This window comes from Microcaecilia unicolor, chromosome 8 (assembly GCF_901765095.1).
Source record: "Microcaecilia unicolor chromosome 8, aMicUni1.1, whole genome shotgun sequence".
NCBI lineage: Eukaryota > Metazoa > Chordata > Amphibia > Gymnophiona > Siphonopidae > Microcaecilia > Microcaecilia unicolor.
This window is the reverse complement of record NC_044038.1, coordinates 158,382,965-158,404,743: the sequence shown is the minus strand read 5'-3', so window position 1 is coordinate 158,404,743 and position 21,779 is coordinate 158,382,965. Positions and strand designations below refer to the sequence as shown.

Genomic DNA, 21,779 nt, shown 5'->3' with positions numbered 1-21,779 from the left:
CTTGAAGCAGTGGCGTAGCAAGATCTGACATTTTGGGTGGGCCCAGAGCTAATATGGGTGGGCACTATGTGTATAGATATGAGTAGTGTTTCTTGGGATACTACAAAATAATGCCTTAGAATGCACTTGATAAGGATTTCTAAGTAGTCTGCCCAACAGCTGCCCTGCATCAACATAAACCACATAGTGTAGCTTGGCATCAGCTCTTCCCTACCCCCCCCCACCAATCCATCCCCATAGCCCAGAATCAGCCCTTCCCTACTCCCCCCATCTGTCCCTGTAGCTCGGCACTGACTTAAAAAAGCTTTCCATTCCCTACCCCCTCCATCTATCCATTCCTGTGGCCCAACATCAGCCCTTCCTCTCCCCACCATCCATCCCATAGCTAGGCATCAGCTCGACCCTATCTCACTACCCCTTCATGTAGCCTAGTGTAAGCCCTGTCCCTACCCATCCCCCCCACCCAGAGTCAACCCTCCCCCGCCATCACTTACCTTTGCTGGCGGGGGACCCCAACCCCCGCCAACTGAGCCAGGTCTTTGAAGTTCTTCTTCGTCCTCGTGCTGTTCAAAGCTGCATCCAGTTTTGGAGTCTGATGTTGCAGCACGTTGTCCGTGCAGGACGTCAGACTCACAGAAACAGAGTCTGTGAGTCTGACGTCCTGCATGTACAACATGCTGTGACATCAGACTCCGAGAAACTGGATTCAGCAGTTGAACAGCATGAGGACGAAGAAGAACTTCAAAGACCTCGGCTCGGCTGGTGGGGGTTGGGGTCCCCTGCCAGCTGAAGGAATATTTTTAAAGGCAGCAACAGGAGGAAGCGGACCTCGGCTGGCGGGGGTTGGGGTCCCCTGCCAGCAAAGGTAGGTGACGGCGGCAGGGGGGGGGTCGGTGGCGGCGGGGGGGCTATAATGTGCCCCCTCATTCTGGCTCTGGCCCCCCCTACCGCCGCAGTTCAGATACGCCTCTGGCTGAGAGGGCCCAACTTCTTCAGCTGACACTTCAACAGGGAGACCGACCTGCTGAGCCATAGGAGCAGCAGATTGTTTGATCGGTATGCACCATGCGCACCTCAGGGGGCCCTGGGTGGCAGGGTAGCAAGTGAGAGCACCTGCAGAGCACTCAGCTGAGCTGCGAGGCCCGGCATCTGGGGCTGATGAATACTCAGATTTCTTCAGTGGCACAGCACGGGGGGGGTTGCAGCTAAGTTAAAAATCAGCAGCGCCAGAGCTCCAATAAACAACTCCCTGCCCCTGGGATGATTTTTCTGCAGTGCGGAAGCGGTGCCGTATCCGGTGCACGGGTGCAGGAGCAGAGGCTAGAAGTGCGGCAGCTAAGTTTTATAAAAGCAGTGCCGACCCAGAGCTCCAGTCCAACTCCAAATAAAACAACTTCCTGGGCCGATTTTGCTGCAGACTGCCAGATTTCTCCAGCAGCACAGCACAGCAGGGGGGAGGGGGCAACAGCCAAGTAAAAAAAAAAAATAATAAAGTAGCGCCGGAGCTCCAAATAACTTTCCAGGTCGATTTTGCTAGAAGTGCTGCTGGCAATAGAGCAGCAGCATCCACTCCAAGGGAACTTGGCCGCAAAGGTAAGCTTGTAGGAGGTCCTCCTGAAGCCCGACTGTAGGGCAGCCCGAAAAACAAAGTCCTGATTGGTGCATAGGCTGAGACAGGGTGGGCCTGAGCTCAGGCCCACCCGTAGCTACGCCCCTGCCTTGAAGATCAGGCATAGAGTTTTAAATTTAGCCGTGTATTGTACTGGTAGCCAGCGAAGATTTTGCAAAAATGGTGTGAAGTGGTCAAGTCACTTGCAACCTTCTATTATTTTACTTATATATTTATTTGTTTTAGAGATAATGATCTTTGTCATGTCTACACCGACAGTTTCTATTTTTGCCTCAACCAGTTTGTAATCAGCACTGAACCCTGAAAAGGGGATATTAGAGGTATAAAGAATTGATTAGAATTGAACAGGTTTTTTTTTGCCTGTTTGGCCATTAATGTTCATGTAGTATTGGGCTCTGAGGCGTCATGATAATGGGCCACATTGGTGGCTTGAGGGCCAGTAATGTGTGAAGGGGAGTTTGAGTGATCACGAGGTATACCATATCACTGGGTAGACCAACCAAACTATAAAAGGCAAGTCACATCAGCTGAGTTGGCTGCAGCTGTTCGTCATAGCAGTGCACTTGGGTGTTGCAGCAGTAGTGGTGGTGCATGGGTTGGGTTGGGTTGAGATAGCAATAGGGAAGGGCCACAGCGCTGGCCAGATGGTATTATTGGGGCAGTGTGAGTAGAGGTCAGTGTGCTTTGGAAGTAGTGGGAGACACACTGGTAGCTGTACTGGCCATGGGTGCCAGTGTGTGTGAGAGAGAGAGAGAGAGAGAGAGAGAGAGAGAGAGAGAGAGAGAGTTGATAAGGAATTGATGCCAATGATAGTTGTATAATTTTAGAGGGCTGGGGATGTGAGGGGGAACAGAACTAGAGCCCGGGGAGGTGTGTGTTTGTAGGGGTACATATCTCCCTCTTCAATCATGATTCTCCTCTAAACCTTAAAGGTGAACGATTACAGGAGGACCTTGCGAGACTGGGAGAATGGGCGTGCAAGTGGCAGATGAAGTTCAATGTTGACAAGTGCAAAGTGATGCATGTGGGTAAGAGGAACCCGAATTATAGCTACGTCTTGCAAGGTTCCGCGTTAGGAGTTACGGATCAAGAAAGGGATCTGGGTGTCGTCGTCGATGATACGCTGAAACCTTCTGCTCAGTGTGCTGCTGCGGCTAGGAAAGCGAATAGAATGTTGGGTGTTATTAGGAAGGGTATGGAGTCCAGGTGTGCGGATGTTATAATGCCGTTGTATCGCTCCATGGTGCGACCGCACCTGGAGTATTGTGTTCAGTACTGGTCTCCGTATCTCAAAAAAGATATAGTAGAATTGGAAAAGGTACAGCGAAGGGCGACGAAAATGATAGTGGGGATGGGACGACTTTCCTATGAAGAGAGGCTGAGAAGGCTAGGGCTTTTCAGCTTGGAGAAGAGACGGCTGAGGGGAGATATGATAGAAGTGTATAAAATAATGAGTGGAATGGATCGGGTGGATGTGAAGCGACTGTTCACGCTATCCAAAAATACTAGGACTAGAGGGCATGAGTTGAAGCTACAGTGTGGTAAATTTAAAACGAATCGGAGAAAATTTTTCTTCACCCAACGTGTAATTAGACTCTGGAATTCGTTGCCGGAGAACGTGGGTCGGGCGGTTAGCTTGACGGAGTTTAAAAAGGGGTTAGATAGATTCCTAAAGGACAAGTCCATAGACCGCTATTAAATGGACTTGGAAAAATTCCGCATTTTTAGGTATAACTTGTCTGGAATGTTTTTACGTTTGGGGAGCGTGCCAGGTGCCCTTGACCTGGATTGGCCACTGTCGGTGACAGGATGCTGGGCTAGATGGACCTTTGGTCTTTCCCAGTATGGCACTACTTATGTACTTATGTACTTAATCAATAGAAATAAAACAAAATAAAACATGGAAAAGAAAATAAGATGATACCTTTTTTATTGGACATAACTTAATACATTTCTTGATTAGCTTTCGAAGGTTGCCCGTCTTCATCAGATTGGAAATAAGCAAATGTTGGTAGATGACAGTATATATAACTGAAACATCAAAGCATTCCAGTGACAGAGAAACAGGATGGGGGTGGATAGGTGAGAGTCAGGAAGTGTCTGGGTGCATGAGGGACAGGGAGATATCCATGTTTTATTTTGTTTTATTTCTATTGATTACCTTTAAAAGTGGACTAACATGGCCACCACACCTCTAAACCTTAAATTTAGTCTTCGGGGAAGAATAATTAAAAATATGATGTGTTTTCAGATGTATTGTTGCAATAGAGATGTTAATTTGAGTGTGAATACTGTTCATATCTCTGCTAGCTGAGAACTACAGTACACAAGGACCCAGATGCATTTTACAGTGTGTTGCTGGTTGAAGACAGGCATTCCCACCCTTTTGAGGTCACGTCTTTCTAGCTGGTTTATAATGAATGGATAGGCTGGGGAATAGTCAGCAATAGGTCTGTTTTCTACCTTAAAATGAAATCTGGCTCTCTTTGTGGAACCAGTTTTTCTGCTCTGGAGCTACAAGTTGGGGGAGGAGGTTATAAAGGTACTAAAGTCGTTACACCCATTTCTGAGAAGTTCAAATTACATTCCAGTTTCTTGCCATCCTTCAGGTAACTAACTTGCTCTTTCTTTTCATTCTCTAAAGCAATTTTTACAAATGTTAGTTTGTTGTAATCTTTCAAGGATTTATGTCTTCATTTATAGATGCAATTTTTAATATTTCTTCCAATTTGCAAACTCAATGCTTTTATGGAATTTATTCCTACCAGGAATTTTGGAATCACTTTGACATATTAGTTTTTACCCTAAAGAACTAACTACTACTGATTTGCACATGATGCAGCCCTACAGTGGGCGAAACATGGCTGTCTTCAGTCTCTGATTTTAATTTTATGTTGTATGTTTTAGAATACATTTTTTAAAATTGTATAGGCTCCAGCCTCTCCTGTGTTGTTGTTAGCTTCTGCAAGTAGTACATAGAATAGTAATTGACTCAGAATGTCAATTGGTTACTATGATTAGCTACAAAAATGTGTATTCCACTTCCTTTCAGCAATAACTGAACACGTTAATAATAAGAATTCTTAAGTCAAAATAATAATGATATGAATATACAGTACACTGAATGAAAAAGAAGAGATATTGAAAGTAATTTATCACTTTGGCTTCAAGGGCATTCACATGAGGCTAAAACCCTTTTAATGCCTCTTTCTTTCTTTCTTTCTTTCTTTCTTTCTTTCTTTCTTTCTTTCTTTCTTTCTTTCAAAATACTAACCATTTGGATGTTGTACAAGGCATATGCAGCACTATACGCCTTGGAGCTTACGAATTTGTGAAAACTTCATGTAGCCATGTTCTTGGGTAATTCTCAATCACTCATTTCCTGGTGGAGGTAATGTGCATTAATGAGCTGCTTGGGAATTAACAAGAACATTTTTTGCACATTGACCTTGGTACCTGACTTTGTTTCCAGGGGTGTGCAAGGTGGCAGGGGCACTCTGAGATTTCTCAGGCTCTTCACTCCTGATTTGACAGCAGACAAAACCTGGTTGTATAGTCAGATAAAACTGAACAGCTGAACTTTTAGAGATATGATGCCTTGTTAGATGCACTACATTTGCAAATAGAATATATTAAGGGGATTAGCATTAAAGTATAGCAACTTTATGCTCTGAAAATTAATAAGAAAACTCCTAGTGCTTAATTGGCTAAACACTTTTATTTGTAATAGAGATAATTATTCTCAGTGCTCCTTAATTTTTGCCTATATTTCATTTTCTTGAACATTTTTATTGAAATGTTTTAAAGATATGTAGAGTTTATGGCAAAACTTGAGCGCACCCACCTCTTTGATTGATAAATTGTTCTGTAATTCATTTTGTGCAGCTATTATAACTCCTCTGTTTCACACTGTGCATGCAGTTCTGGTTAGGCCATCTCATAAAAGACATGGTGGAGCTAGGAGAGGAAAAAACCACACAAGGTGGGAGGGACACACTATCCCTACATGCGTCAACACGAGAGAGTCCAGGGAGTAAGGTAGATAGGCTCTTCCAAAAGACCAAGGGAGATGTAAGTTCAAAGGATGATCTCTATTGGAACAAACATGATAGACTCGACACAGCTCCTGTGTTTCGGCGTTAAAAACGCCTGCTTCAGGAGTCTCGTAATGTTGGTGATACAAAGGTAGATCACGGTTCCAAAACAACATGCAACTTTTGACAACTTAGATCCGGAGTCTGTAAAGATGCTAGTGGTTTCCGTTGGCAAAACGCCAAGAGAAAAAGGAACAAGGAGAAGTACAGAGAAAGATGATGACAATCGTAAAAGGGGTGGAATGATGAAAGAGCAAACGGACTTGAAGAAGAGAGGGGATATGAGTGGGATGGAATAGGTAGAGAGGGTATGGGATATTTATGCCTTCAAACTTACCAGCATGGGGTATTCCACAAAACTAACAAGTAGGCAATTTTAATTTTTCATTCAAAGAACAATCAAGTTGTGGAACTTGTTGCCTATGGATGTGGTGAATCTAACATAGTTTGGGTTGAAAGAGATTTGGACAACTTCCTAGAGAAGCCAGTAGGCAGGAGCTGCAAGAAATGGATCTGTTCTTGCCTGGTTCTTCCTAATGACCTGCACTGTTCATTGTTCGAGACAGGACACCTGGCTTGATGGACTTTATGAACTAATGCAGCAAGATGTTTTCATTTGTTCTGTGTTTGCTTTTTTGATTTTCCATTTAATATTTTTCTTTAGCAGATCGATCCAGCTGAAAGAGAGCACTACAGAAGTCTAAAGATGTCTGCTATTAAGAAATGTAAGACATTTGTTTTCTTGTTTGCATTTTGCACTAACACCTATCTCAAACTCCAAAACAATATTAGCAATTGAGACTTGCAGCACTAGCAGATCAAAGATTTCTTAGCACTTGGTACAGAGTCTGAAGACCAGCACCAGTCATTCTCAAACTCATCCTAGGGAATCCTCTAGCTGGTTGGGTGTTCAGGATATCCACAATTAATATTCATGAGAAAGATTTACATATACTGCTTCCATGGCATGCACATCTATCTTCTGCATATTTAATAAGGATATCCTGAAAACATGACTGGCTGAGTGGCCCCGGGACAGGTTTGAGAAACACTGGTTTAAGGTTTTTAAATTGCAAGCCAGATATGCTAGTGCACTTTAGGCTCAACATCACATCAACTAGTTATTAAAGAGCACTGAACTTTGGGAAAGTCTGCTATTTCACTGTCAGGCACTGTATGCAAATAAGCCCACTAACAGAATAGAAGGGGCAGTTCATCTAGAGCAGGGGTGTCCAAGCTCAGTCCATGAGGGCCACAATCTAGTCGGGTTTTCAGGATTTCCCCAATGAATATGCATGAGCCATTTGCTTGTACTGCCTCCATTGTATGCAAATAGCTCTCATTCATATTCATTGTGGAAATCCTGAAAACCTTGATCTAGAGATTTTACTGCAAAACATTTAACTACATTTTTCAGAGCTAACGTTAACATTAACAATGTAACTTGTATTCCACTAATAACTAGCGGTTCTAACTGGATCACAATTCTCAAGAAGCTAGACATATCCAGGAAGTTACAATAGTAATTAACAAAATTTACATTCTCATATAAAAATCACTAGTCCATACAAATTATTTAGATTGAAAACAAATTTTTGGAATAAACAGGTTTTTATAAATTTCTGAAATTGAAAATAACTTGAAGTAGTAAGTAAAAGAGTCTTTTCCAGAAGTGTCCAATAATCTAAGTCCTCTCACATTAAAAGAGGAAAAGTAAATGGAGATGTTGATCCTGTAGCTCTAGTTTTTTGTGAAAAGGTGAAATGACCTAAAAGATAGAGCGGAGCTGTAGTTGCATATTTTACAAAATTGAGGTGATGATGCATTTCTGCATGTAGTTCAACTGTGCTTACATAGCTAAAGCTGTTTTTACATTCAAGCTATGCACTAAGATTGCATTTGCAATAAAATGTGGAAAAAAGCGGTTTATATGCCTCTTTCTTGTCCTTTGTAACTCAAGAATAGAGCTGCAACTAGACCGTAATCTTCATCGTAAATCAATGTACAATAATATACACCTATTTAAAATATATTTTTAGATCAACTATTGAAATTATATTTAGGAAGGCTTTTTAAAATACTTAAAGGAATTAAAAACAGTGCAAAATGTCTTTTTCTTTAAGTTACAAAACATTTAGAAAATAATTTGTTCACTAAATAGAATGTTAGGTATTATTAGAAAAAGGAATGGAAAACAAAATTGAGGATGTTATAATGCCTTTGTATTGCTCCGTGGTGAGACCACACCTTGAATATTGTGTTCAATTCAGGTCGCCGCATCTCAAAAAAGATATAGTGGAATTAGAAAAGGTGCAGAGAAGGGTGACAAAAATGATAAAGGGGGTGGAACGAGTTCCCTATGAGGAAAGGCTAAAGCGGCTAGGGCTCTTCATCTTGGAGAAAAGGCAGCTGAGGGGAGATATGATAGAGGTCTATAAAATAATGAGTGGAGTTGAATGGGTAGATGTGAAGCGTCTGTTTATGCTTTCCAAAGATACTATGACTAGGGGGCATGCGATGAAGCTACAATGTAGTAAATGTAAAATGAATTGGAGAAAATGTTTCCTCACTCAATGTGTAATTAAACTCTGGAATTCGTTGCCAGAGAATGTGGTAAAAGCGGTTAGCTTAGCGGAGTTTAAAAGAGGTTTGGCCGACTTCCTAAAGGAAAAGTCCATAGACCATTATTAAATGGACTTGGGGAAAATCCACTATTTCTGGGATAAGCATTATAAAATGTTTTGTACTTTTTTGGGATCTTGCCAGTTATTTGTGACCTGGTTTGGCCACTGTTGGAAACAGGATGCTGGGCTTGATAGATCTTTGGTCTTTCCCAGTATGGCAATACTTATGTGCTTATGGAAATCCCATTGCAGAGAAATTCAATAAGAAGCAAACTGAAGATGCATTGTAGCACAGTGTTTTACAGGCAATGGACAGTTGCTACTTCTTGAGGCTTATGCTACTGTGTGGCCCTTCCGGTAATTTAATTTTTATTTTCTGGCGTGTGGCAGAAACCGGGCAGTAATCGTCATTCTATGTGCGTAGACGATTACCGCACAGTTAACGCATGAGACCTTACTGCTAAGTTCATGGCTGGTGGTAAGGTCTCAGACCCAAAATGGACATGCACCAATTTTTATTTTGCTGCACATCCATTTTTGGCAAAAATTTTAAAAAGGCCTTTTTTACAGGTACGCTGAAAAATGGATCTGCACACGCCCAAAACACGCGCCTATACTAGCTCAGCCCATTTTTCGGCGCACCTTAGTAAAAGCACCCCTTAAAGACCTGGCTTTTTGGGCTGGCTTTGGAGGGTCTGATTGGACCTGCTAGCTAGAGATCGTTTTTGGTTCTTGTATCATTTATTCTTGCCTATCTCCTCTTTCCTCCCTTTCTGTGTGAGTGCATAACTTTCCTATTTTTTAATGGAGGTCCTTTCCATTTCATATTTTGTTGTAACCTGTACACCACTCTACTGTGCAGTGGCATAGCATGTTTGCATGTAGTTTCTGTGTTGAGCTGTATAGCAGTTTTACTTGTTCTGTTTTACCAGTATTAAGTATTTTAGGGCCCTGTTTACTAAGCCGAGCCGTAGGAGTGCAAACGTTTTAGCGTGCACTAAAAATTAGCGCATGCTAACGATAGAGACACCCATTATATTCCTATGGGCGTCTCTAGTATTAGCACACGCTAAAAAGTTTGCGCGCTTACAGTGCGGCATACTAAACAGGGCCCTTAGTGTTCTAGAACCCCATGTAAAATTTGTAGTGCTGCTGTTCATAAGAAAAGGGGATAGGTTTTGACATACCATCTTTCTGTGGTTATAATCAAAGCAGTTTACATATTATATACAGGTACTTATTTTGTACCTGGGGCAATGGAGGGTTAAGTGACTTGCCCGGAATCACAAGGAGCTGCAGTAAGAATTAAACCTAGTTCTCCTGGTTTTCAAGTCGCTGCATTGACCATTAGGCTATTATACTGTATTGGACCAAAGGTCCATGAGGGTCATGTATGTGAACATCATCCGTCAGGTGTGATCCAACTGAAAAAAAAAAAAGGTTTGAGAACCACTGAGTTAAAACAACTGGGCAAGCTGCAAGGTATGTGAGAGGCTAAGGATCTTGGAGCTAGAACAGTTGGATGGAGTCCAGCTGAAATGAAGGATTGCCTAACCTAAGAGGTGACTCAGCAGGAAAATCTGTGTAAGAAGAGCAGGGCAAGGAGTGGATGGGATGGGCCCCAAATAATAATTATTACCAACAGGTTAAGAGTCACTGCCTTCTCTGAAATGAAAAATCCTCAAATTAAAGCATTTAAAATAATGCCAGAATCAAGAAAATCTATGAACTACTGTGGCTATCTTTCTTGAGGTCAGAACCCCCCCCCCCTAAAAAAAAGTGGGGGTAGACCAATGCAGTTCAAATACAAAGATGTTTATTTATAGTCAATCAACATTGAACCATTAAAGATGTGACGACGCAGTCCTGCATTTCGGCGCCACACGTGTCTGTCTCGAGAGTCAAGTAACTTCTATGAAAATAGCTCAACATATATACAAACAATTTAAATATAAATATAATCACATAAATAGTATAAAACAAACCATGAGGAGAGATCTGCAGGGATACGTCAGTTAGCTTTGTATCAGGGGCAAAGCCAGGGTTGGCACTTCCCTAAAAACTGAAATCAGTCACCCCTGGGAGGCTGTTCCCCAATCATCACCATCATAGCTCTACTGTCACATGGTGTGGGAAGAAAAGTTGGTGCAAAGTAATTTGATTGTAATCACATAAAGTGGTATATCAAATCCCATCCCCTTTTCTCTCATTGTGCAGTTTAAAGCCAAAGAGCCAAGCTGTATATACTTTTTTAATTTTGCTCACACCTTTTTCAGTAGTAGCTCAAGGTGAGTCACATTCAGGTACACTGGATATTTTTCTGTCCCAGGAGGGCTCACAATCTAAGTTTGTACCTGAGGCAATGGAGGGTTAAGTGATTTGCCCAAGATCACAAGGAACAGCAGTGGGATTTGAACCAGCTATCTCTAGAATACAAGACCAGTGCGCTAACCACTAGGCCACTCCTTCACTGGAGCTGGTGCATGCAGTACAAGAGTGATGGTCATGCAAGGTATTGGCACCTTCAGACATCTGTGACCCTCCTGCCATGCTGACTAGGCTTACTGTGTTGTGTCAGCCTGGCATTTTCCTTCCAGTTTGGACTGCTTAGGCGTTTTCATGCATTCACAGCTTGGAAACTACATTTAAAAAGTATCACCTTTTCCTGCAAGTTTTGAATATTATAGCCATTTGCTTTAGGGATTTCTTCAAAATGATCATTTTATAGAAAATAGTGGTGGTTATAGTCTGTTTCTTTTAAAGACCTCATACTGCGAAATGGTTCTGCCCTTTGAGGCAGATACTGCAGTTAACAATTTTAGAAGGAGAGGTGAAATCATACTCAGAAGTACAAAAAACAAACAAACAAACAAACAAACAAACAAAAAGATACCAATTCAGAGAAACAAACAGCAAACTCTAGGAAACTGGCAACAAGAAACTCCAGGAAGAACTAATAATGCCTATCTTCCGGAACCTGTGTTTATGCTTATGTTTATTAAGTACTAGTAAAAAAAGGCCCGTTTCTCACACAAATGGCACAGGCGCTAGCAAGGTTATCATGTAATGGTGATTATGTTTTTAAGGGAACCGTTAGGAGGAATGTTCTGTCATGATAAGTAATAATTGGGAAGGGTGTATAATGAGTAATATGCTCCAGGGGTATGAGATACGGATTGTTTTATCTATGGTTTTTTTTTTGTTTTAATCTTTCTTTTTTGTGATTTTTATTTATAGTATTTTTTAAAAGATAAAGAGTACGCAGACTCCATCCATGTCCAGCATTTCTCCTCTCTTCCCTCTCCTCAATCCATGTCCAGCACTTCACCTCTCTTCCCTCCCCTCCATCCATGTGCATCTGCTTCCTGACTTCCCTCCCCTCCATCCATCCGTCCAGCAACTCCATTCTCCCCTGCCCTCTCCTCCATCCACCCATATCCAGCAAATTTCCTCTCTCCCCTGCCCTCATTTATCCATTCAAGTCCAGCAATTCTCCTCTCTCCCCTCCCCTTCATCCATCCATATCCAGCAAATTTGCTCTCTCCCCTGCCCTCTCCTCCATCCATCCATGTCCAGCAACTCTCCATTCTCCCCTGCCATCGCCACCAACCATATCCAGCAAATTTGCTCTCTCCCCTCCCTTCCCTCCATCCATCCATGTCCAGCAATTCTCCTCTCTCCCTTGCTCTCCCCTCCTGTCCTGTCTAGCAATCTCTTCTCCCCCTGCCCTTCTCTCTAATTCCAGCCATCTCTTCTCTCCCCCTGCCCTCCCATCCATGTCAGCAATTCTCCCTGCCCTCCCTCAGCTCCCTGACAGCCCTCCTCTCCGTTCCTTCCCCCCCCCCCCCGCGCGTTTAACCCTTTTACTTTCAGGCACAGTGACGGCAGTGAAGAGGATAACACAGCTTCTCCCTTCCCTCACACAGTGTCCCGCCCTCGTGGAAACAGGAAATGCATCATCGCAGAAGGTGGGACACTGTGTAAGGGAAGGGAGAAGCTGGAGGCGAGCCTGCTGCTGTCCTCTTCACTGCCGTCGCTGCGCCTGAAAGGGAGGAGGAATGGAGAGGAGGGCTGTCGATCAGGGAGCTGAGGGCGGGAAGGAACGGAGGGACCGTCCGAGAGCTGCCTGGCTGCAGCGCTGCTGCGCCAGGCAGCCCTGCGTTGGGGGGGGGGGCAGCAGCCAGGGGAAGGTCATGGTTGGGCTCCCCAAGCCTCTTATATGGGACACCTATGACTGTCCTCCCATCCCATCCATGTCCATCAATTCTCCTCTGCCCTGCCCTCCCCTTCCCTCCCTCCCCTCGATGTCCCACGATTCTCTTCTCCTGACATCATTTTGCCTCCAGTATTCCCTTCCCTCTCATTGTTCCGCCCTCTGACGTCATTACATTTTGATGCGAGGGCGGGGCAATGAGTGGGAATGGATGTTACTAACCCAAGCATCCAGATGTAGAATGTTGGAGGTGCAAATTATTAGATAGGATGTGTTATTCCACTTTTTGGCCAAGGCAAACAAAGCAGTTTACAGAAAAGAACTACAGTTTGTCATAGGAAAGCAAGAGATGATGATAAATATTTAAAAGGTAAATAAACACAAGGAGAGCGGAAGGATCTATATCAAGATCCCCCCCCCCCCCCCCCAAAAAAAAAATATTGCTGCCAGGATCCCCTTGGGTCACCTGCCAAATCCTGAAAATCCATTATGGATAGGGCACTAAATACAAAAATAATATTACACACCTCTTACCTAGATCTCATACTGTTAAGTCATCTTCCATTGGGAAAGTAAGCCACGATGTATTTAATGCTGAAGGCACCATTACAGGGACCAAAAAATGTCAGAGGCCTTTTCTGTAGTTTATTTATTTGGGAGTTAGTATCTTTTTTCACCTTTCCATTGATTACTCTATACAGCAGGCAAGCAGAAGTTTGGACTTGGTGGAGCTGTGATCATATTTCAGCCCAAACAACTGAGAGAGAGAAGGCAAGGAGGAGGTCAGGCAATGAAGCAAGCTGATTGGTTGACCATCTCTTAGTGGTTTATTATGTCACAATTATTACTTAGGTTAAGTTCCTGCTCCCTTTGTTACCTCAATGGTGTTCTTTATTCTTCAAAATACTAGGCTGTCTCTCTATTCTGATGCTTCATGTTTGAGTCAATTATCTTTTTTTTTTTAATTGTATCTATCTATCTATCTATCTATCTATCTATCTATCTATCTATCTATCTATCTATCTATCTATCTATCTATCTTTATTAAAAGCAAAACATGGATAAAATATAATCATATAATGCTGTCTACACAATGTCATGTTCTTAAATATGTTGTTGCTGCTGCTGCTCTTGACCTCCAGTATTGGGAGTGGAGTACAGAGTAGGATGAATCAGGGGCGTAGCCAGACACCCACATTTGGGTGGGACTGGGCCCAAGATGGGTGGGCAGAACTCCACCCTGTCCCACAAGTGATTTGGTTTCTCACTCTCTTGCCTGCATGCCATATAGTCTCTTAAACATCCCCCCTACCCTGCAAACCTTTTAAATAGCAGATTTTCACCAGCAGCGAGCAGCAACTAATACACACTGCTCATGTTGGCCCCACAGTCTTCCCTCTGATGCAACTTCCTGTTTCCACATAGTGGGAATACATCAGAAGGAAGGCTGTTATGCAGGAGGGACAGTTGTTGGGAGTTTTCGGCTGGTGGGGCTTGGGGATCCCTGCCAGCCAAATCATAGGTGTGCTGCTACTGGGTGGGCCTGTGCCCAAAATGGGTGGGCCTGGGCCCATCCAGACCCACCCTTGGCTACGCCACTGGGATGAATGCAAAATCATCTGTTTGACTCATTTTCATCCTAACTACACCCATCTTTCATTCAACAGTCTTTGGAAAAGATGATGATGATGATAAGCACAAGGATAAGGACAAAGACAAGAAGAAAGATGATAAAGAAGACAAACACAAGAAAGAAAAAAAGAAGAAGGAGAAAAAAGTGAGGCTATAACCACACCTTGTCCTGAACTTTCTTAGGTGCAAAGTTCAGTTATTATTAATTTGGATTTTCAGAAGTTGTTTTTATCTGTAGAATCTACAGCAATACCTGTTCATTCTTTCACAAGCCAAGGGTGTGATGTAATAAATACTCTCTGTTTTTCTTATCATTATGTTTTTTATCAAATACAGTTTGGTTCATATATTATCTGTGTTTTCTCGAATTAAGAGTAGCCCGAGGACTAAAGAGAGAGTCATTCTAGGTCCAGAAAGAGCTGTGCACTGCCACAAAGAAGATCTGGCTTAATGGCCAGCTCTTCATTCCCCTGTTCCCCACCTCCATGACTGGGGTTCTAGAGGTAGCTCTCACAGTCTAGGGCAGTGAGTGATATAGGTGGGGGAAGAGCCTCCTGCCACAGCACAATGGTGACGCTTTTGGGCTCATTTTCAAAAGAGAAGGGCGCCCATCTTTCAACACAAATCGGGAGATGGGCGTCCTTCTCCCAGGGTCGCCCAAATCGGCATAATGAAAAGCCGATTTTGGACGTCCCCAACTGCTTTCCGTCGCGGGGATGACCAAAGTTCCCGGGGGCGTGTCGGAAGCATAGCAAAGGGGCGTGCTTAACACATGGGTGTCCTCGACCCATAATGGAAAAAAGAAGGGCATCCCTGACGAGCACTTGGGTGACTTTACCTGGTCCATTTTTTCTTGCGACCAAGCCTCAAAAAGGTGCCCGAACTGACCAGATGACCACGGAGGGAATCGGGGATGACCTCCCCTTACTTCCCCAGTGGTCACTAACCCCTCCCACCCTAAAAAAAACTTTAAAAATATTTTTTGCCAGCCTCTATGCCAGCCTCAAATGTCATACTCAGCTCCCTGACAGCAGTATGCAGGTCACTGGAGCAGTTTTAGTGGGTGCAGTGCACTTCAAGCAGGCGGACCCAGGCCCATCCACCCCTACCTGTTACACTTGTGGTGGTAAATGTGAACTCTTCAAAACCCACCAGAAACCCACTGTACCCACATGTAGGTGCCCCCTTTCACCCCTTAGGGCTATGGTAGTGTTGTACAGTTGTGGGTAGTGGGGTTTGGGGGGGGGTTTGGGGGGCTCAGCACCCAAGGTAAGGGAGCTATGCACCTGGGAGCAATTTGTGAAGTTCACTGCAGTGCCCCCTAGGGTGCCCGGTTGGTGTCCTGGCATGTGAGGTGGACCAGTGCACTACGAATGCTGGCTCCTCCCATGACCAAAGGGCTTGGATTTGGTCGTTTCTGAGATGGACGTCCTCGGTTTCCATTTTTGCCATATCTAAGGTCGACCTAAATGTGGAGATTTGGGCGTCCCCGACTGTATTATCGAAACAAAAGATGGCCACCCATCTTGTTTCGATAATACGGGTTTCTCTGCCCCTTCGCCGGGACGTCCTGCAAGGACATCCTCAGGAAAACTTGGGCGTGCCATTCGATTATGCCCCTCTACGTGTCCTGACTTAGGGTCAATATTAGCCTAGTTCTGGAGGGAACCATGGTTTGTGCTCCACCCCTTCTAATTAATAATAGTCTCTTCAATGACTGGGCTGAGGGGTTAAAGATATAAAAATAGGGAGAAACCCCTTGAGTAGCTGGAAATGAAGCAGACAAGGAACTAGGGGTGCTGGTAGCCTCTTGCAACTTTTAATCAGGGTCCCCCACTGAGTATTCTGCCAATGCCACTTCTACCCTACCTCTGCCCAGGCAAAGTCAGCATGGCATAGGGCTTTGCTCCAGAGGCCTGTGCTCCAGCAATGACTTCCTGCTAGAGGGGGTGGAACAGCAGTGCCACTGTAAGCAAGGTAAGCACAGCACCCCTCCAAATATTGTCATCCCTCCCTGCCATGCTTACCTTGTTTACTGTGTTGTACAAGCCCTGAAATGAAGCTCCTCATTCCCAGTTCCAATTGAGCTGTAAGTCCAAAGGAGCAGCAGGAAACTTTCTGTCCAAAGAAAAGAATGCTGATATTAGCTAGTCAGCCTACTAAATTATCAAATCATTTGACTAAATTTATTGTTTTAGCAAATTGCATGTTGATACAGTGGAAGCAAACAGTATGAGGGCAATTTTAGAGCTATTTCTGTGGATATAAAAAAAAAAGTCTTTTACAGATGTCAATCAGCCACTTGACAAGTGCCCTCCCTCAATGTATGTATCTCAAAAGGGGGTGTGACCATGGGTGTGTCGGGAGCATTCTGAAAAGCTGTGAGTGGAATTACAGAATGCGGCCTAACCGCGCCTAACTTGGGTGTCAGCATTTATACCTGACAATGCCCAAAAGTTAAGTATGGGATCCATGCTAAAAGCTATTCCTTATAAGGCATACACCCTTTATAGCAGTGGCATAGCTACGTGGGGCCACGGGGGCCTGGGCCCCCATACATTTGGCCCTGGAACCCCCTGCCAACGACCTTCTCGGCCCCCCTCCCACCGCCAACCCTCCCCCATCGCCGCCATCGCCTACCATTACTGGCGGGGGACCCCAACCCCCGCCAGCCAAGGTCCTCTTCTTCCGGCGCAAGGCTTCATTCTGTTTCTGTGAGTCTGACGTCCTGCAGGATGTCAGTCTCACAGATACAGAACGAAGCCTTGCAGATCAGCCAGCGGCCGTGTTGCTGGCTGATCTGCAAGGCTTCGTTCTGTTTCTGTGAGTCTGACGTCAGACTCATAGAAACAGAACGAAGCCTTGCGCCGGAAGAAGAGGACCTCGGCTGGCAGGGGTTCCCCTGCCAGCAAAAGGTAGGCGACAGCGACGACGGGGGAGGGTTGGTGGCAGGAGGGGGTGTTGAGAGGTCATCGGCAGGGGGGGGGGGTCAAAGTTGTTGTTGTTGGTGGCGGCGGCGGCGGGGGATGGTCGGCAATGGTGGGGGAGGGGCTAAAATGTGCCTCCTCACCTCGGGCTCTGGACCCCCCTCCCGCCGAAGTCTGGCTACACCCCTGCTTTATAGAATAGTGCATAGCACTGAATTTCATTGGAGCCTACGTGTAGGCACTGCTTATTGAATTCCCTCCTTAATGCACAAAGTTCTACATGCAAGTTATACAATAGTGTCAGTTATGCATGCAACTTAATATAATAACTAACTGCTAATTGGCATTAACAACCAGTTATTGGCTATAATTGGGGCTAATTAGTGCTAGTTGGCACTAATTAGCAGTTAGGTGTAACTGTACTTAGTCATGATTCTACAAAATGTGCATGCAAAATCCATAACATGCAAGTGCAAAGGAGTGTGGACCTGGGAGAGATGTGGGCAGGTCAGGGGTGTGCCTAGCATTTACGCACACAGATTAGGCGTGAGCATTTACACTAGTCATTAAACTAGCAGAAGGGCTTATGCCTAAACTGAGGTGTGTAAATGCAGACTTTAGTATTCTATAATGGCAATTGCATGGACCAAATGCCAGTATAGAATTTACGCTTAGTGCTTACCATCCTGGTACTTAACTATAGCAATCTATAGAGAATTACCCCTTTAGAGATCAATATTCAAAAGCCCTAATCCAGATTACAGCACCTGCTAACCCCTGGATTCTATATAGTGCGGCTAGAGATCTACGCTGAAATCCAAGCGTATTCTGTAACAACGTGTGTAACTTAATTGGTTTAACAAGTCAATCAGCGTTGTTAACAGCACTTTAACTAGCAATAATGAGCACTAATTGGCAATAATTAGAATTTATGCGCACAACTCCCTAAGTGTATTCTGTAATGCACTGTGCCTAAATTTTAATGCAGGCAAAAGGGGCATGGTTACAGTTGGGGAAATGGCCGTCCATTCCTACTCTTCCCCAGTATCTCTTGTAGGTTTTCTGCTGTATTAACTTCATTTTACTGCATTGGCATCTGACTCTGTGGTGCATTGTAAGTCACATTGAGCCTGACACTGTTGGGAAACTGTGGGGTACAAATGAGATAATAAAATTATTGTTGGTGTAAATGGAGGCATGCAGCTTTAGACACTAAGCGTATTCTATATAATGTGCCTAAATCTAGGCACCACTTATAGAATATGCTTAGGCGGAAATGTTTTCCATGTGGATTTTCTAGGCACCATATATAGAATAACGGATAAGTGCTGCCGACTGGAATATTCAAAGGCACTATCTGAATGGTGCCTCTGAATATCCTTAAAGACTGCCTCGGTGCTGAGCAGATAATGCTGGGGTGCAGCCAAAGCAGAATTGGAACTTAATTGGGTAGTGGTAATATTCAGTCTGTTCTTCAGATTACTTAGTACAGACAGAATGCTGAGACACTGAATATCCATAACCAGCATTTAAAAGAAATCACTGACTGTGGCAGATGAATATTAACCTGTTAGCTACATGTTCACATACCCCCTAATTCTATAAAAAGTGCTAAAAATTGCGTATGCAAATTTGGGGGCACAGCCAAATAGAGTGCACAATTTAATTGAATAATGAGCCAATTAGCAACAATAATTGGCTTTTTAACAAGCAATTATTGGTGCTAATTGAAATGAATTGACATGTATGTATGCAAATTTAGGCATGTGATCTGCGCCTAACTTTTATGCGCATTCAGGAAAAGGGGGCATGGAAATGGGAGGGTCATGGGTGTTGGAGGGTGGCGAGTGGTGTGGATAACAGTAACGCACACAATTATAGAATAAGGGGTTCGCATGTAAATTTAGATGCAGGGCATTTGCACCACATTTTCATTGGTGCAAGTGGACGCATATAAATTTACAAGTGACCCTTGCACTAAGTGGTATTCTATAAACTGCACTTAACTTTAGGCGCAGCTTATACAATAGCGCTTAAGTGTTCTTTTTGGTGCTATTTTTTTTTGGAGTAATTTATAGAATTCACTCCATAATGTGAGTCTTACCAGGGCCGCTGAGAGAATGGGCCTGGCCTGGGGCAAGGCCACCCCCACCGCCCTGCCCCTGAGGTTGCCGCCGTTGCTCCCCTCCTCCACCCCCCAGAGGGCACCACCGCTGCTTCCCCCTCCCCCTGCCCCCTCCGTCCGCCACCTGGTCGGGCCCCCTGCATTGAAATCACAGTGCCTCTCACCTCTGTGTGAAAGCGCTGCAGGCAGCAGCAGATCGCCTCCCTTCAGGCCTCCTTCCCTCCCTGTGTCCCGCCCTCGCGGAAGTTACATCAGATGAGGGCGGGACACAGGGAAGGAAGGAGGCCCGAAGGGAGGCGATCTGCTGCTGCCTGCAGCGCTTTCACAAGGAGGTGAGAGGCGCTGTGATTTCAATGCAGGGGGCCCGGCCCAGTGACAGGCGGTCGACAATGGAGGGCGGGTGGGATTGTGGCATCGGGCCCCCCTTGGAGGCCTGGGCCCGGGGAATTGTGTCCCCCCTTCCCCCCTCCCCTCTGCGGCCCTGAGTCTTACCAGGGCTCTTAGGCATGGGGAGATACAGATGTGAGTAGAGGTCTGTTTGGCAGCAGATTTAGAACCCTTTGGACAAAACTGTCCAACAGTGTTCCTTGTAGTGAAGGACTTGCAAGAATTAAAACCAGCCATTAAGCAAAATAAACAGGGGCTTAGGACACCAAGGGCTTTTTCCTCTAGTTATCATGCCTTTAACTCTTTCACTGCCATCTGCCACACCCATTATGCAACATGAATTTTAGTGTTTTTCTTATCATTATAATTCTATACATGGCACTAAAAACTGCATGAGGTGTGCCCAATTTAACTGAATAACAAGCCAATTAGCACCAATTATTGAATCTAATTAGCATTAATTAAAATTTGCATGCACATTTTTAGGTGCCGGGATCCATGAGCAAATTTTATGCAAGGATCCAAAAAAGAGGTGCAGCCGTGGGAAAGATATGGGCGTATCAGGGGTGTTCCTGGAATTTACATGCAGCTTTATAGAATAAGGGAGATCTGTGTGTAATTTAGGTCTGAGAATTTGCATCAGATTTTACTTGGTGTAAATCTTTGCACCTTTAATTGGGCACAGATCCCAGCACCAAATGCTATTCTGTAAATGGTGCCCAACTCTGAGCATCATTTACAGAACGGCATCTAGCATGAAATTTTATGGGCACTGATTTTTTGGCACCATATATAGAATTTTGGCCATGATGTTTTATTTCATACAATAATGATATTTCTCAGCACTTATTGAGTCTTACCCCCCCCCCCCCCCCCCGTTTACTACATAGTAACATAGTAAATGACGGCAGATGAAGACCTGAATGGTTCATCCAGTCTGCCCAACAAGATAAACTCATTTTACATGGTTTGTGATACTTTATATGTATACCCGAGTTTGATTTGTCCTTGCCTTTCTCAGGGCACAGACCGTAGAAGTCTGCCCAGCACTGTTCTTGTACTAAGTTCTGGAGCTAATGTCGAAGTCCCTTAAAACTTACACTCCAGCCCATCCCTATCTATTCAGTCACAATCAGGACATAGACCGCAGAAGTCTGCTCAGCTCCCATTTTGTTTCCCAATTACCAGCGTCACCACCCAATCTCCGCTAAGATTCCGCGGAACCATTCCTTCTAAACAGGATTCCTTTGTGTTTATCCCACACATGTTTGAATTCCATTACCATTTTCATCTCCAGCCCATTCACTATGAATTGGCTACGTTGGCATTGCCGCGCAGCTTAGTAAACTGGGGGGGGGGGTTAATGTCTTTTCAGTTAAGCAATGGAAGGGCTGAGGGGCACCATTGTTGAGCTGTGTTTAGGACATCAATCTGGTCCTTAATCTGGTCCTAATTAACACTCATATTTCACACTTTGGTCTTTCAGAGAGATGATGGTGGAAGCAGCAGCAGCTCTGACAGCGACTCTGAGGTAAAGTGATCCGCACCTTGCAGTATTTAGCAGTTCTTTCCAAAATATTTCTGAATGTTTTCAAAGAGAAGGAAGCTGTCAACTCAGGCCGAACTGGGAATAGATTCCTAAATCTGGAGTTGGGGTACAGTAAAATTCATCAGTTTCACTGAGGAAGAGAAGACGTGATTGGGATATGCATTCATTTCAAACGGCATCGGAAATGTCTATGATTTTTCCTTTGCCATTTCATGTCACTTTAAGCCCAAAATGACAGGAAAAAGCCTGAAATTTCAGGTTCATTTTTTTTCTGTGTTGTCAATGCGTGCTATTGCTCAATATGGTGTACTGTTTATCAGGTCACATACTATTGGCGATACTCCCCCCCAAAATGAAAAAAAGAACAGAAAATAAAATAAAAAAATCCCACACAGGAAACCAAACAAAATGAAAAATCCCATAAAACACACAGGAAACTAAACAAAACAATATTTATTTTGGTCTGTACACCCGTAACATGTGACTGCTTCTCCTTAAGTGGCCCTTCTGTAAAACGGTGTTAACATGCAGTTAGAATGCACAAATAGGCTACTGCAAAACCCCATGAAGGCATTTTGAGGCATTTTGCTTGCTTGGG

At 44.1% G+C, this 21,779-nt stretch overlaps 1 long non-coding RNA gene across 1 annotated transcript; it reads left to right on the top strand.

Moving 5' to 3' along the window:
• The first annotated feature begins 4,133 nt into the window (after nt 1-4,133).
• Nucleotides 4,134-14,314, top strand: LOC115476665. Its single transcript, XR_003943213.1, has 3 exons — nt 4,134-4,239; nt 6,389-6,449; nt 14,229-14,314. It is a non-coding gene; the product is annotated as an uncharacterized LOC115476665 (long non-coding RNA).
• The last annotated feature ends 7,465 nt before the right edge of the window (nt 14,315-21,779 follow it).